The following is an 18101-nucleotide window of genomic DNA, read 5'->3' as shown; positions in this document are numbered from 1 at the left end:
GGAAGAAGCTAGGCTGGCAGAGTTTACAGTGAAGGAGGACTGGCTTTGTAAGCAAATGAAGGAACACACACAAACGTGTGTTAACCTCACACCAACTTTTCTCCTTACACCACACTGAATGCCAAGCTCACAACAGACATGCACCAGTGCTAACCTGGTGTCTGCATGCAGGGGCTGGTGTCTTTGTGTGCATGTACATGTCTGCCTCTAGTTCACCTATGCTACCTGTTGGGCACTAGACTCTCGCTCTGTTAATAGTGTTACGTGCTTTTACAGAAGCCATTAAGAGCATTAGCAGATGGGCAAGATGTAGTACTTTACTGTGGTAGGATTTCCCCTGGTTTTAAACTGAGGTATTGCCAGTGTTATACCAGGGAGGGCTTGTGTGGAGGTGACCTGCTGGAAAGTTTAACAAATAAAAAAAGAAGCTATGTGCACCAAAAAAGGCCAGTCAAGGAGCTGCTGCTCTTAACACCCCTTTTAAAATCAACTGTAAGGAGCCACGGCACAGAGCAATAATAAATAGCTACAGAGAAATGTAATTCTTTACTGCCCAGCTGCAAAATGTGGTTAATGCAAAAGCCAACCTTCTGAGGTTTGAAATCTAAAAAATGCAGCTAATGAACAAATGTTTTCCTAAAGTCTTGGCCTCTTACAAAGTAGAGAAAGATGGTGAACTCCGGCATCAATGATTAACTTGAACAGTAGACTGGGGTTTACCTGAGCCATTGACTAGACAGGCACATAAAAATACACTACAGACTTCCTCCTTCATATCGCTACCAAAGCTCCACCCTAACTTGCTCATTCGGCAGCTCTGCCATGCCTCAACAAACTGTCTGCAGTAAACAGCTTGGGGAAAAACACAGATCTTTACCGTAAAGGCAAGTGAGCTCCTAAGATTCCTGCCTGACAGTTTCGAACACGCCGGGTCAGGTTCTGAGCTCTGCTAGCCTGCAGTAGCTGTTATCAAAAGCTGCTGAAGGATTTCAGTGATCGATTATTATGAAGAGATGAGTAATTCTGGAGAGCTTAGAAGAGATGGAAAGATAAGCAGCTGAAAGCAGTGTTGCAATCATTTGCTTATGTTGTATACAGCAACTGTCTGAGAATGAATGAGTTTTAATTCAGGTGCGATTGTCAGCGAGCTTTCCACAAAGACCTGAAAATAAAATATGGGCAGTACAAGTTTGCACTTTCACTGAGAATAAACAGAAAGTATATGGAAAATGCAACAAGAACAGATATGAATGGTCAACAGCTTTGATAAGCCCGCAGGTTGGAAATGTATTTAGGCTTTGGTGAGAAAGAAATGAGGCGATAAGAAGGACCTACAGTACATGAAATATGACTAAAGTTAAGAAGGCTTTGCATATCTCAGTGTGTGTGTTCAACTTTTTTTTTAAAGTGTCAAAGGTCCAAGTTCCATGACTGACATACTCAAAAAGAGAAATCTGATAGGCCGTAGATTATGGATGACTTGATATAGTGCATTTGTGCATGACTTGCAGCTTTGCATTTAAAATGCACACACTTTACATATACACAAATGCATGCAACAGTAAATGTCTAATTGCACATGTGCACATACTGCATTGAGAATGAATGCACAGACTGTTTGAGAGACATTCTGAGACACGTCAAAGACACTACAGGGCCAAAAGGTCACATAAAAATCCTCCTGTGATTAAAACCTGTTCCCATGACACTCTTTTCCATCTCTAATCTCAAACTTTTTCAGGTTTATCTAACCTGAAAAACTGCATAGTTTCAAACCTGTTTTGTTTAAAGCAAATTGGTCAACGTACAACAATGTGATGTACACAATAAGAGGACATGGAAAACTTCACCTTTACAAATATGCAAAAGCTGCAAGATGTGTAGACCAAAGTATGACTTTGGCCTACACGCAATTTGCGCAGACACATGCATATGGGACACCCGTGGGAATGAAAACTCTACTTGCATTGTACTAATGACTGTGCTGTCACTTTGTCATAAGTTGCCCCACCTGTTCCTGAAGTAGGCCAGTTTTATCTCCGCTTCATTCATTCTCTGTTCGTTAATGTCTGAAGTTTATAGCAGAGCTGAAGTACATGAATGAATTGATTGCTCAGTAGTTGTTAAATCTAAAGGACAGAGTGGGCGTTGAAGGCTGTTTTTGTTTTTTTCAGCACTTTATCAAATTATCAGGTATTTAAAACTTTGTTGAAATCGTTCAGATTATCTTGATAGCAGTAATCAAAAATGCTGCATATTTGAGTTTCCTGTAATTTGACAGCAACTTGCAGGGCTGGAAAAGGGTCATGGGAGACAGATGTACAAAGTGAACTTTATTGAACTTCACTCTGATTTTATCGGTGTCGGTACACACAGAGGCACACGGCCACTTTGATCTTCAAAGGGAGATGAGCTAGAATGAGGGGCAATAAGAAGATAATAACGCCAATCTATATCCATTACTCCATAGATCACAGGTTCACTGCAACATGCAAAGTAGCTTTCCTAGCTTTTATTTTCCAGACAGAGAGCCACATTTCATGTTACCACATTGCCACCTAGTGGTCGCATGTACCCGGACCAGCAATGGAAACCTACTGCAAATCTAGCCATGCATTCAGTTTCTTAACAGCAAACCTAAACCTTCTCCATCTTAGGTTAGGTCAGCTGGATGCAGACTCGAGCCCATCTAAGATGTCACAGAGCAAGCTGCAGGTTACACCCTGGAAAAGTTTTCAGTCAATCCCAGGGATAAAGCAGAGACATGACCACCATAAACTCTTCCATCTATATATAAAGCCAATGTAAAATCACCAGCAAGTCACTGGACTGTGTGAGGAAACCAGAGCACCAAGAGAAAGCCATACAGCCACAGGGAGAACACGTAAACCCACAATGAAAGGCCCAGCCAACCAGGAGATTCAAGACCAGAAGCTTCCAGCACTGCATTCTACAAATACTGCAACAAATTGAAAAGTGAAGGATGTGAATGAATGCTATTCAAAGCATTTGTAAGTATAAAAGTATAAAAATATTAAAAACACTTTTAGTGATAAAAAAAAGTCAACCTCTAGCAGTAGAGGACATATTGTACTAATGACTGTGCTGTAGTAGAGGAAAGAAAGCTCTGCTGTGATTTACAGTTAAACCGAGGGCAGAAGAGTCAGCGAGGTGTAATAACTGTATATGAAACATGCTTATCTACTGTGACAGGTGACATATGTAATCTAATTACACTTAATAATACAATAAAATACAAATAGAAAGTGGGGCCTTGAGAAACCCCACAGAAAAGATCCAATTGTGACCTCTAGTGGTGAAGTCAAGGAAGTGTGTGGGGGACGTCACAAGGCACAGAAAAACAAGAGAGCAAGCGAATGTGTCCCCAAAATGATATTTTTTAATTTTCTTTTAACTATTTTATTATGTTTTATCATTTTTTTAGACTCTATTTACATTTTATTTAGCTTGTGACATAAAATTAAATTTGCAATGCTTAACAAATTTAAGTTTGTCTCATTTGCTTAATAAAAACAATAAAACATTTAGTTTCAAACAAGATTTTAACAGATTTCCTTTTTTTTTATGACAGACTGTCATATAAATTTGTTAAGCACTGTAAATTAGAAGATCAGATTTCAAAGATGGATTTTTACACTACTACGACAGATGAACATTAGATAGATTCAGTGTAGTCAGTGTACATTACAATGGGAGACCAAGGTAACAGTATGAAAAGTAGAACATGTTATAGATGAACGCACAATCTGTAAATGCCCCCTTTTTTCAGTGCAGCCTGCACATTTAAATATATATGTGGTGGTGGGTGATTAATCACACGCTGTACAAACAGCACAAAGTGCCCGAGGGGGCACCCAAATCATAAGGCCCACAAAGCATGAGTAATACCTGGACCCCAGTGTCATATCTGATGGCAGCAGCTCAACATGTACTCCCCTACTACTCTGGAACCCTCAGCACACAGCGTGATCAAAGAGGGTAGAAGAGTAGGAGGATATCATCAAAGACTCTCAAGTTGTTAGCCACTAGAAAATATTTATTAAGTTTAATTTCTAAGTGTTGTTTGTTAGCATGCTAACTCATAGTAAGCCAAAGTTGTCTGAACAAAAAAGGGTGATCTCTCCAGCTGTAGTTTGGAGAGCCAGAATTACTGGAAGTTTTAATCAGTTAAGGTGACAATGCCATTGTTGAGATTTTCATAACTCCTGAAAGTCATTAAAAAAAAAAATCACAGACGTGTGAAATGTTTTGAATGCCTTAAAAAACATTTAACTAGTAATTATGATGATTTTGTCATTGATTTTTAATCTCTCTTTGATTTCAAACCCCGATTTTCTCTCTTCAAAATAAATGAAGATATTGTGATCATAATTCGCTGGATAAAAGGCACTAAGAAAACCACCACAAAGCTTAAAAAAAAAACCCTAATGAAAACTAATTTCCCGAGGGATAAACCTTCTTCTTCCACAGGGATGCAGACAGATCTGCATGTTCGTTGTGTCATAGATTTTTCACTGGATGCCATCCCTGATGCAACCCTTCCACTTCTGCTGGCTGCCGGAGGTAGGAGTAAAGTTCCAAATTAGCGCCACACATTTTAAGTGGCCACAGAAAGAAATGCAGGCCAGAAAACCAGGATTATGTTGTTGCACACATTAACCACAAGAGTGCAGCAGAATGTAAGGCATGCATCAAGATAATCCGAAAGCTTGACTACAGATGGCACTACAGCACAGCAATTCTCTCAGTGTTATTTTACACAACTACTAACATCACACCTATGAAGCCCAGATTTCATTTTAAGCCAATGTAAGATAACAAAATAAATCAGTCCCCTGGGAAACATGAATGGCTCTGCTTATTTGACTGAAGCCTTCTGATGACAGCCCAAGTAGAGGACAGCTTGCAGTCAATTTAACTACTTTGGTGCTGTAAGTCTGTGACTCTGTTCAGTGACACTGGCAAGCAAATTCTTCCCTGTCTGTCAGGGCTCAAAGTAATAGTTTGACAGCACAACACACTGGCCTGCTCAGCATCTGCCCCCCTACTTATCAGGCCTAAAATTTGAATTCAGCAATGAGCCTCTATGCGTCAAGAAAACCAAAGGTATCAAACAATCAACCTTAATCAAGCATTTTATGTGGAGACGACTGCGAGTTGACGACATTCAATCTCTTTTAAAGGAACTAAAAGCTTTCACAATTGCACGGATCTCCAACACGAGCACATGACTTAACACACACATAAACAGCGGTCTGAGGAGCCTGGTGTTCTGCTGTGTCCCAGGGAGGTCACACAGGAAATTTCACGCTCCTCTTCACACTGAAAATGTCTCCTTTATCCTCCCGACTGGAGACAAAAGAAAAGAAAAGAGGAATGAAAGACCGAACTGGAAAAGAAAGGAAACCCACTCTGTCTTACTTATGTAGGTGTGACTCGCTGAAACACAGCCATGGCAACCCACACCCAGCAAAGTAAAGGAGGAACGTGGTCACAGGTTCAGTGGAATGTGACATTTATGAGAGCAAAACACAAAGGGAGGAATTTTCCTTCCAAAACAGGAGCAAGAAAACTGAAGGAGAAATGTCAGGAATTTAAAGTATTTCTAACTCTCGATCAGATTTTTTTTCCATACAAGGACGGTTAAGAATGCACCTGAAAGTTCACTCCAAGTCTGTTTTAAAAGAAATGCATTTTAAACTAGTGTCATCATTGTTACACTGCAAACTATCAGAGCGGGCTGTTTGTATTTGAGTTTTACTATTAAAGTAAGAGTCTTTATTTAGCATCGTTCCTCTTTGGGACAAGTTTGAGGTACGTAGAGCATCCTGTGAGAATGGAGAGCTGTCTGCCCGTGCTGACAGAGGTGCCCCTGTAATGTGGCCTGCTGAGCATTTTCACTGTTTGCTCTCTGGTCTTAACATTTGGGCTGACACTCTATCTTCTATACTCCTGCAGAGGTCAGTGTGGTTTTTCTTATGCACAAAAGGTAAAAAGCCCACGGGGTAGTAGGATCACAATTACAGTTCCAGGAAACATACCGTTTTTTATCACATAACAGCAAGTGACAGGCTATATGACAGCTATGTAACTTCAAAAGGTGTAAACACAAAGTGCACTGGGAATTTTTAACCAAAGAAGTCAGGTTTCGTGTCATACCTCCCAGGCATCGCTCCAGAAAACCCCTCCACCCAGGTTTGCTACTTCCTCTAAAACAACCTTCTTCATTCTCACCTAAGCACAGGCTGGATGCCTCTCTCAGCCTCACACTTCCTGGTAACTCCTACACCAGGATAACACCACCCTGAGGCAAATATACACACACGAGCCACCTTCTAAGTTGTGGTTTCCCTTTAGGAAATCAGCAATCTGCTGCCATTACCCACCAGCATTTACACCTCCTCTCTGCACCCTTTAATTTTTCTTTGCCCCAATGTTTAAAACAAACAACTTCTCTCCCTTATGAGAGATCATTACAGGAAGAAAGCACCACACAGACTGTTAAAAGACGCCAAAAACAGCTAATAAATCTAAGGCGGTGATCTGGTGTCAGAGCATCAGGGTGTTATCAGTGTTATTAACAAAAGCTATGTACACATTCTGATGTGACTGCTCTTGAAGGACGTTTCGTGATTTCTAAACTTCAGAATATTCTGCGAATTTGAAACTGTGAGCAAGACGAGAGGACCGTTCAGAAAAACATGACATGATGTTGGACCGTTTAGCTGCTGTGTCAGTTCAATTTGCGCTCTCTTCCTACCTTCCTACCACAAAATTTTAAACACGAGACAGCACATATGGAGACACAATTGCCAAAAGCCCTGAGAAGAAAAACACTTTATAAAGCGCTCCAGCTTTTCAAAAGCTCTCTCCTTCTCCCTTTCACACACACACACACACACACACATAAACACATAGACACAAACACATACACCTCGAAACAAAGGTGCCATTTTACTCAGGAAGGGTCAGCAGTTCTCTCCATCAGACAGGGGCTTGTTCTTGGTCAGAGGCTGCTGCCCAATCTCAGGCCACCCTCCCCTGGCTCCACTGCCCCCCCCCCTCCGGCCCCCACCACCCCGGAGACAAGCTCCCCATTGTTCCCGCACTACTAATAAATGACAGTTCTCCTGTTCAGACAAACTTTAGGGCCCATTCAAACACACACACACACACACACACACACACACAAAAGTTTAAATGGTGCTCTACATAAAAAGATACCAGGAGCATTTTCTTTTAAGACTGGTATTTCTCGAGCTCATTAAGTGTTTATCTGACACTAATGATGTAAGGATGTCTTCCTGCGTCTCAAGCTTTGAACCTGAGGACAGGATGAGATAATCCTGAGGGCCGTTTGTGTAATAATGAATAACAACTGTTCCTATTGCCTTCCATTTCTCTTCGGTGGTCAAAAGCAGTCATGACATTGAGTCATAGTTCACCAGGAGGTCATGCTGCTCAGTGCGTGTTGTCACCCTGTGAGCTCAATCGGGGGCCAGGGAGCTGAGGTAGGCCTTGAGTTTAGACATGATAAATCACCACTCAGCTTAAGCTCATAAACACACCATTAACACGCTCGACCACATGAACTCTATCCGTTTACCTTAACCGCATGGTGCTCGGGACTATCTGCCTGTGATAGCACTCTTAGGGGTCTGATGCACATGGCTGTCACAGCTACATGAGGATCTGTGAGGAGCTACATGAGATCCTTTCCCATCACTAGTAATTAGATATGTAATGTGCTTCAGACCGCAGTGTAGAAACAGTGCACGCGCTCCCTGATTTGCTTAGGTGACATTTATATTCAGGGAGTGTAAACTGGTGTTAATCGTCTAATAAACATCAGCTGCATCTTACTAAATAGAAACAACTAGATTAGCGTATTATATTCCCGACAACACAAATCAACTTGAAGCTGAAACTCAATTGCCAGTGATGACAAGGTCCTCCTGAAACGTTGATTGGAGTAAATACAGGGTTGTTAAGTCTTGCCCCGGTGTGTGTATATGGTTCTTTGCTGTGGTTCACCACAAACATATCATATGACAGCACAGAAAACTGAGAGAAAGCAAATTCCTGCTATTTTTAGCTATGACAAACATAAACAAAAGAATCAGAAAAAGAAATACACTTGCTGAAGCGTCATGGCTGCTTTGATGTCTATCCGATCACTCGTGGGCTTCCATTTAAGCATCTTTATTTTTTGATGGGCTTAAACAGGAAAAGGGGTGATGCTGGCCATGCGCAGGACAGATGCTGGACAACCGGGGTCAGATATTGCTCCCGCTTTGCCGTTTAAATAACAAAAGGAGGCGGAGGAAGAAGAGGCAGAAGTTGTGAGAAGAGGAGTAAGGGGGAAAAAAGCCCCAGTGTTTAGTCAAGGCCTGCTCACTGACACAAAGTCTGTCTTTGTCTGCCTCCCAGGGTGCCAGATAAAGGAATTCTTGTGTGTCGGGGGCTCTGACCGAGTTTATTTGACACTTCAGCTCCTTTTGTGAAGCAAGTGTCCCACCGTCAATGCTGGCCATGAGAGTCACTTGGCATTAGACAGAGGGTCGCTCTTCAGTGGAGAAAGGGGGTCTTGTTTGGAGAAGATTTTTAATAGAGGTGGTGTGTGTGTGTGTGTGTGTGTGTGTGTGTGTGTGTGTGTGTGTGTGTGTGTGTGTGTGTGTGTGTGTGTGGACAGAGGGGTGCTCAGTCGGTGCTCTAAGCTGTATACGGACATATAGTGGAGCTCTGTGCCCTCCCACAACCACAACAGGAGAAATTCTTCATTGCTACAGAAGTGCGTGGGATTGAGAGGACTGGGTACTGAAAGATGAAGACAGGTGAAAGTGGAGGCTTCAGCAAATGAAGGAAGACACACACACACACACACACACACACACACACAGCACCCATTATGAATGCAATGCCGTTAAGTCACACAAGGCTTGTAAAAGATGGACATGCTAACTTGCAAAGCAGGTTATCTCACGCTATTTTGAGCATGTTTATCAGTTGGGTGATCACATGGACCTGTAGGTTCAACATAATCCAATTACATTCCATATATATATATATATATATATATATACATACATACATATACATACATATACATACATATACATAGATAGATAGATAGATAGATAGATAGATAGATAGATAGATAGATAGATAGATAGATAGATAGATAGATAGATATGATTGACAGGTGTTCCACTACCACTGAGGTCAACGTTATAGTGCTCAAAGCACTTTCCTCTCACCTTGAATGGAGTTACTGTATGAGCGGTGGGAGGGCCTGCTCCTTTTTATGAACACTGTATCCACACTGTGGATTTATTTCAGCTGCACCTGGTCTTTAACAACTTATAACAGGTCATTGCTCTCTAGGCTGTGAACACCCGGCAGTGCAGGTGCATAGCCAATGGCTGTGCTCAACACATGCATGTGAAATATTAAATTGAGCCATTTCCCCTCTTCTTTAACATTTACAGATGCATATGTAGTGATGTTAGAGAATAATAAAGAAGAGTTCTCACCTACTGAACAGGTGAACTTAATGAGAGTTTGGCGAGGCTTCCATTGTCAAAATACGCAGCTCCCAACTGACAATGAGCAGAAACACACCTTCTGTGTTTGTATGTATAAGTATGTTCCTAATGAGTCCACTTCCAAAAGAATTTCAGTATAAATTATAATTTGGTAGAGAAGATATGGGCACCCATGTGGGTGTGTTGAGAAGATAAGAACAGAACCTTTGGCCAAAGCAGACAGTGCTGAATGCATTGTCACGTCGCGAATGTATAACATAAATACAAACCTCCATAGGTCAAGCATACTTTGGGGTTTTTATATTGACGTTGTCCACATACCTGCGGAATCAGGAGATGCGCACATATTATCCAAATCACTGGACATCCACTGGAGCACAGCTTCCAAAACATAATCCAAGATATCCAACTGTGCAAAAAAAAAAAAAAAAAAAGAAATCCACCAAATACAGATTTCATTTCCGAAATCAGCATATAACATTAACCATCTATGAAAATGTCAGCACTTGACCACGCGTGTATCCCAAATATCCCAAGAGACTTGTCCAGCAGCTGAATCTGTGGCAGGAGTAGAAACTCATCCCAGACTGAAGTCAGCATTTCCTTATAACACGCGAAAAGATCCATAGCTGGAGTTTTCAATCCATCAGCTGCTATCATCGTGATCACGTTTAAACAAAAACACAAAACAATAATAACTTCTCCACGTTTGTCAATGTCGCGATTAATCCCGTTAATGCGTCCAAAGAGCCCCAGCATTAAACGATTTACGCCCAGGCAAATCCAGCAAAGCAATCAGAACGATTATTTTCGAAGATGCTGATTCCTCCTTAGGGTCCAGCGCAATGATGGTATCTGCGGCAGCTGCAGCCAGAGTCTCTGCTGACACGACGCGCTCTCGTCAAGAGCCGCAGCTTCACTGAGCCATAGTTTGTGCGGAGCGCCTCAGCACATGCTGCTTTCACCAAACGTAGATGCGCAATGCATGACGGTAAGTGGAGTTAACTGGAATAGGAAAACAGCAGCAGGTTTAAACCTTAAAAGCAGTTTTTAAAGACAAAAAAAAGAAAGAAAGAAAACACGGAACGCAATGAAATGATTTCACAGGTTAACCTTAAAATAATGAAAGCAAAGTAAAGGTGAAATAACTTTTAAACTTTTAAAAGTTTTAAAATAACTTTTAAAACAGTTACAGGCATTAGAAATTAGATCATATTATCATTATTATTATTAGCAGTAGTAGTATTAGTATTATTATTCTATAAATATCAGTAAAGCTGTCATGGATATCAGCTGTTACAATCTCTGTTGCAATCGTTCATCACCTGTTAGTTTCATTCCAGGTTGCGTGTGAGCAGTGTGTGTGAGTAATAATGATCATCTGTAGCTGTGCAGAGATACAGAGATGTCGGTGCCTTGAATCACCTTCCCATGAATGAATCTCTTGTCTTTCTTACCTCACTTTCATGTCCTAACCACCTCCAGGCTTGCTTGTATTGCCGGGATCACGCTCTCAAACTTCAAAACAAGGCCTGGATTCACGGGAATGGAGCACAGATCAAAATCAGAACAGAGCCCACTTAGTTATAATAAGGTGAAGCTAAGTAAAGCTGGACATTTCTTCTCTGTTCTACTGTGGACTGTGGAGTCAAAGCTTGCATGCATGTTTGCTGTTATTTGTGATTTTGTTGTGTTTTTTACTTCATCATATTTAAGAAGTACTCGGATGAAGTGTTTATGACTAAAACACAGCAGAGAGGATATAAGTGACAACAAAGCTGGGATTAAGGGAGTAAAGCTGATAAACTCTGACCTAAACCAAAGGGGAAAAACCATGAATAAATAAAAAAGTATATTCACGTAGAAGTTATATCAGTCTTTATTATACTTTCGTTCCTCATACATTACTCCTATTCACACAGGGCCTGGCACTGTTCCATTCCACTTTTTACTTTGTTCTTTTGGCTGCGATCCAGTCCAGTCCAGGAGTACCTGAATTGCACGCGATTCTGTCAATTGCAGGTACTTGATGGCTTTCTTGTGTGCAGGGGTTGAAAAGTTGCTGGAGGTTTGCGCACACAGCATTGCGTGACTAGCGCTGGGGACGAAAACACAAAGACATTGTTTTCAGTGATCAAACCCCCTTTATAGTAACTCAACAGCATTCCTGTCTCACATTCCTAAGCCACCGCTGCAGTGTGAAGGGTTTTTTTTTCTTTCCTTTAAAAAAAAGGAAGAAAGGAAAAAAGAAAGAAAAGGAGGGTTGCACTTTTTTAATCTGGTTCACTGTGCTTCTTCCACAATTTTTCTCGTAGCTCATTAATCATTAATCAAGGCTGAATTAAAGTATTAGTTGAGGCAATTATCTGCCATGGGGTAATTAAGAGGTGTTTATCCCTTATCCAAAACAATGTGATGAATGTAAACACAGTGTGCCAGCTTTCATGTTAAGCCAGCAGCCAGCTGAACAGCAGTATTAAATCAAATGAAAATGCATTGCTTCTCAGTGTATCCCCTTAAAGCATGCGCGGGTGGGATTTCCAGGTTGTTTGTGCAACAGCCTGCAAATGTGTTTATGCTCACTTGTGTGCATCCTCCTACACCGTGTCTCCACTCACGCCAGCATGCGTCTGTAGGTATGTGCTAATGTGCACACAAATGTTTTCCACATTGGTGTGACAAGGATAATCATATCCAGGGAGCACAAACCCATGCTGAATGCTTCTCACACAGATGGGAGGAAAAAGGAGGAATGCATTAAAAAAAAAATCCAGAGGAAACGAGACTGAGTGTACACCCACAGACAGTCGTGCAAGTGTAAAACTTATGATATGTGGAAATCTACTGGCAAAGGAGCCAAGCGAGGCCGCCATCACCTGGAGTGGGTGAAACAAATCTAATATTTACTGAAAGCGATGACCCTCATGACCTTCTGCTTTCAACGTAGAAAACATAGAGACGAGGACAATTGAGTCAGTCATATCTCCAGTGTGTGCTCTGAGAGTGATTAAGACTAGAGCACATTCATTACTGGCCCAGCTCAGACAGAGAGGGGCTTCAGAGCAGAGCCCTTGTGTTGGACTGTTTGGATGTCCTATCCCCTTGTATCTCTTTGACTACTTCCAACACAAGGCTCTATTCAACCAGACTGGGAACAAATGTTTCCTTATGTGACCCTGAGTACCTAAGCTTCAGCAGGATATAGAGAAGAGCCTATGAGACTGAAAGAGAGACATTACTGAAGGCCATACCTCTGCTCTTATAGAGGGATATAAGCTGGATCACAGGTGGGGACAGGGGGAAGGATGGTAATGACCTTACAGAAATAACAGGGTGGATGGCACAATGACACATATTTCCCAATAACTATATGCTGTTTCTCTGGTAACCACAAAATTGCTAGTCTGCTTAGGTTTCCGTTCTTTATTTTCTCACTTTCCCACTTCTCATGAGTGTTATTACTTCTACATCCGCCTGGGAATTAATTGGGTAAACATCAGCCAGGAAACATGAGGTTAGATTCCATGTTGGCAGCTCATGTAATTTCACATACAGCCAACATGCAGATTTCCGTCTGTTTTTTTTTTTTGGCACGCCTGTGGGAATGGGCAAAGTGTAGCAAAACAGAGGTCAAGGCAAGGTTTCTCACTGAAGTGGGTGAAAATTTCTCATGTGAAACTAAAAATGGCTTTCACCAGTTTTACATAATGAGACACAATGTGGCATGTACCTCTTTTCTATAGAATCACCCAGGATAAAGAGCTAATCCTCTTGTGCTATGAGACTGATAGAGCTGGATTCCTTCCAGCACCTTAGGGAGTCAGATCTATGGAAGAGAGAGCCTTTCAAAGAAAACCATGTAATCAATGGCACAATCCCCCTCAAACCCCCTCATTTGATTGATGCTAACCGTAAAGATTTTAGTAAATCAGTTCGCTCAAGCCTTTCCCATCTCATCTTGCATTAAGATGTCAAACTGTAACTGGAGTTCCAGTGTTTACCCAACCAAGTTTTCTCACTTGAGGAGAAATTAAATGAACTTTTGGCCTGGACTAGGCTTACAGAACCACTGACATGTAGCCTATATGACTCATTCAGTCTTTCACTGGACACAGGCGGAATTTATTCGGAGAAACACACCCTTGCTGGCGTGTAGCATAGTTTGACCATTGCAGGTGTCTTGGTTTATTGGGTTTCTATGTCAAAGAGCAAATCTTAGTCTATAAAAACCTAAATTTATAGCTCTAATTATGAACACACTAAGCACCAAGGAGCATGCAGCTGCATACCTGTGCATGCATTTCAAGGAGCATGAGTTCTGGCTTGGTGACTCTACAAAGAGCCCTCATGAAGTTTAAAATTTTAAACAGGAAAAAATGAAGGTGAGGCTAAAATTGTTCAAATAGGGGAAATACTATGAGTAAGTTTACACCTCTAGTTGGAGAATAAGCATATGAAGCCTTTTTTAAAATTTTTCCTCTGGATGCTTTTCTAAATGTCTGTGTGTGTGGGGAGGGGTCAGGGGGGTAGATTTTGGTGCAAGCAGTGTGTAGGCAGCTGGGAGTGTGGCAGGGCTATGCGTGACTAGGAGAAATACACCTGTCTCTGTGCTCAGGTATGGAGGGGGAGTCGGCAAGCAGGGGCCTGCCAGGTGAACAATGCTCCCTATTGTACCTTGCGCTCTGACTGCTGATACTCGCAGGAGAGGAAGCCCTGATCCCAGTGTGTGCGTAGCTCGCTTGCCCGTCTCTCCCTCCCTGCTCACACAATCACACGAGATACACAGCCAAATTATTTACAGTACACATATTGCGCTGACCGCAGGCGCCCTGAGCTAAATCCCAACAACTCTGCCTTTTACACGCAAGTTGCCAATCAGAGCAGTGACTGACAGATTTTTTTATAAGATAAGATAAGATAAGATAATCTTTATTAGTCCCACACGTGGGAAATTTGTTTTGTCACAGCAGGAAGTGGACAGTGCAAAAGTTATGAGGCAAAAATTAGAATACGATAAGAATAAATACAGTACACAACTGTACAGAATAGAATAAAATAAAATACTATATACAGTAGAATAAAATAAAATAAATATACAATAAGATAAAAATAGAATACAAATACAAATACTATATACAACTGAGTAAAAATACAACGATGACAGAAAGGATTATTGCACTTAGTGTTATTGCACATGTGTGGATGTGTGTGCTTGATCAGTTAAAGTCTTTATTATGGAGTCTGACAGCAGTGGGGAGGAAAGACCTGCGAAATCTCTCCGTCCCACACCGTGGGTGCTGCAGTCTCCCACTGAAGGAGCTGCTCAGTGCTGTCACAGTCTGCTGCATGGGGTGGGAGATGTTGTCCAACAGGGATGACAGCTTAGCCGCCGTTCTCCTGTCACTCACCACCTCCACTGGGTCCAGAGGGCATCCTAGAACAGAGCTGGCCCTTCGGATCACCCTGTTCAGTCTCTTCCTGTCCCCAGCAGAGATGCTGCCGCCCCAGCAGACCACACCATAAAAGATAGCAGAAGCCACAACAGAGTCATAGAATTTCTTCAGGAGTGGGCCCTCCACTCCAAACGACCTGAGTCTCCGCAGCAGGTACAGCCTGCTCTGCCCTTTCCTGTAGAGGGCGTCTGAGTTATGAGTCCAGTCCAGTCTATTGTTCAGATGAACACCAAGGTACCTGTAGCTGTCCACAGCCTCAATGTCCATACCTTGGATGTTCAGTGGTTGCAGTGGAGAATGCTTGTGCCTGCGGAAGTCTACCACCAGTTCCTTGGTTTTACTGGCGTTGATCTGGAGGTAGTTCAGCTGGCACCAGTCCACAAAGTCTTGGGTCAGACCTCTGTACTCCTTGTCGTCCCCATCAGTGATGAGGCCGACTATTGCAGAGTCATCAGAGAACTTCTGCAGGAAGCACTGGGTGGAATTGTGGGAGAAGTCTGCAGTGTAGATGGTGAAGAGGAACGGAGCCAGAACTGTTCCCTGTGGGGCCCCCGTACTGCAGACGACCCTGTCCGACACACAGCCCTGAGTCCTCACATACTGTGGTCGGTCGGTGAGGTAGTCCAGGATCCAGGTAGTGAGGTGATGGTCCACTCCAGAGTTCACCAGCTTGTCCTTTAGAACCGAGGGAAGAATGGTGTTGAAGGCACTGGAGAAATCAAAGAACATGATTCTCACAGTGCTTCCAGCGGTCTCCAGGTGAGCGAGGGAACGATGTAGGAGGTGAATGACGGCATCATCCGCTCCAATGCCAGGCTGGTAGGCAAACTGAAGTGGGTCCAGTGATGAGCTTATTAGGCGCCGAAGCTGAGCCAGGACCAACCGCTCCAGGGTCTTCATCAGGTGGGATGTCAGAGCCACCGGCCTGTAGCTGTTGAGGTCCTTGGGGCGTGAAGTCTTTGGCACTGGTACAACACAGGAGGTTTTCCAGAGCTGTGGAACTCTTCCCAACCTCAGGCTCAGGTTGAAGAGGTGCTCCATCACCCCACACAGTTGGTCCGCGCAGGACCTGACGACCCTCGAGCTGATGCCATCTGGACCCGCTGCCTTCTTGCCATTAATCCTCCTCAGTTCCCTCCTAACCTGGGTGGTTGAGAGAGACAGGCTGGAGCCTTGTGTTGAGTGTGTATTGGATGCTGTTGTTGGGGGTGGGGGGGAGTGAGCAGGGTGAATAGAGGAGGTGTGAAGTGTCTGAGGTGGAACAGCAGCAGTGGGGGTGGGTGAGTCTGCAGCCGATGTTGCAGACTGCCTCATGGCTGAGTCAAATCTGTTGAAGAAATGATTCAGTTCATTTGCCCACGTCACATCCCTCCCAGGCAGAGAGTTCTGCTGTTTGTGGCCCGAGATGGTTCTGAGGCCTCTCCAGACTTCACCAACGTTGTTTTGTTGAAGCTGGTTCTCCATCTTCTGCCTGTAGCTCTCCTTCCCATTCCTTATCAGTTCCCTCAGCTCTCTCTGCACCCTTTTCAACTCCTCTTTGTCTCTGGATTTGAAGGCCCTCCTCTTCTGCTTGAGGACGGTTTTAATTTCTGGGGTAATCCAAGGTTTGTTGTTGGAGAAACACCGTACAGTCCTGGTAGGTACAGTGTTATCCACACAGAAGTTTATATAGTCAGTAATGCATGTAGTAAGGCTGTCGATGTCCTCACCGTGGTCATCACAAATCACCTCCCACACAGTCGACTCAAAACAATCCTTAAGAGCCTCCTCGCTCTCCTCTGACCATCTCTGTACTGTGCGGGTGGCTGGTGGCTCCCTGCGCACTAAGGGCTCATACACAGGGACAAGGTGCACCAGGTTGTGATCAGATCTGCCCAGGGGAGGGAGAGGTGATGAACTGTATGCCTCTTCTGCATTGGCATACAGTAAGTCCAGTGTTTTATTGACTCTGGTTGGGCAGGTCACATACTGGGTGAAGGTGGGCAGTGTGGAGTCCAGTGAGGCATGATTGAAGTCCCCTGATATTATGAGAAGTCCCCTGATATTATTATATCCAAAAAGTTGAAATGTTGGATTTTGTAAAAGTTCTAATTGTGTTGAGGATATTTTGTATGTGCAGTATTATGAAGGGGAATATACAACACACTGTCATAATAATATAAATGGTAAAAAAAAAAGAAAAAAAACATGTCTTAATAGGTGTGAATGTTATTCGTAGAGAGATTATTCAGAGGTGTCACTTTAAGGGTCTATAATTGAGAGCACACAATGTAAATACATGACGTGACTGTTGATAGTAATCTGTTATCAGTTCTACGCCAACCCATGTTTTTCCAGCCTTTTTATTCTCGTTGCAGATAAGGCAATTTTGACACGGAGAGTCATGCAGATACTGTAGATTGCAGATTGAGAGAGACCCCCAAAGAAAGTAAAAGGGGGGTCGCCTATTGGTGAATTACTGACACTCTCTGTACTTTCAGCAACAAAAGCTGTCTCTCATTTTGTTGTGATTTGTTGGGCAATTATAGAGGGAAAGAAATGAACAGGGTAACTATGGGGAGGGTCTGGAATGTGTGGGAATGCTAAACATCTGCTTTGAGAAGTTCTGGGTTGAGCTTGGACAGTCGCAAGTAAATATCTCTGCCAAACAGAAACTCCAGCTGTTCCACAGATGGCATCAGTTATTTTGTCCCATTTGTTGTTAAAAAAAGCCCATGTTTGCCTTAAAATAATCTAAGTGCCTTTGATCTTCCTTAACCTTTTCCATTGTGTGACAAGGAGAGCTGCAGTGTAAATGCCACCACTTATCTATTCCTGTTAAATTCCTCGACTTGTGTCGGTGTGTGCTTGTGGGCATGTATAACACCAACGCTATCTCATGTGAGTGTGTGTGTGCTCACTGACTAATGAAATACAGTCTTCATAAAGGTAGTATTGTTAAGTTGCGTGCGAAGCTCATGCTTTAGGCTTTGGGTCCCCGCCCACCCCTGTAAACCACGGCCTTTTTTTCCTCTCCTTTTTTGCCTTCTACACCTTCCCCTTTCTCTTTGTTACAGGTAAACATTTGATGTCCGCACGCAAT

At 42.8% G+C, this 18101-nt stretch overlaps 1 long non-coding RNA gene across 1 annotated transcript in view; it reads right to left on the bottom strand.

Moving 5' to 3' along the window:
• Positions 1-10989, bottom strand: part of LOC146576191 (uncharacterized) — a 46992-nt gene extending 36003 nt beyond the window's left edge. Inside the window, exons 1-2 of the long non-coding RNA XR_014892225.1 lie at positions 10892-10989; positions 9888-10571 (exon numbers count right to left, since the gene is read on the bottom strand). This is a non-coding gene — a long non-coding RNA (uncharacterized LOC146576191). The remainder of the gene's footprint in view (positions 1-9887; positions 10572-10891) is intronic.
• Positions 10990-18101: the final 7112 nt, after the last annotated feature.

Source organism: Mchenga conophoros, linkage group LG4, assembly GCF_057382185.1.
Source record: "Mchenga conophoros isolate Kocher_MC1m ecotype Shallow Benthic linkage group LG4, M_conophoros_male_GT1.1, whole genome shotgun sequence".
NCBI classification, from domain to species: Eukaryota; Metazoa; Chordata; class Actinopteri; order Cichliformes; family Cichlidae; genus Mchenga; species Mchenga conophoros.
The sequence above is the reverse complement of the archived record's forward strand: the minus strand, read 5'-3'. Positions and strand labels throughout refer to the sequence as shown.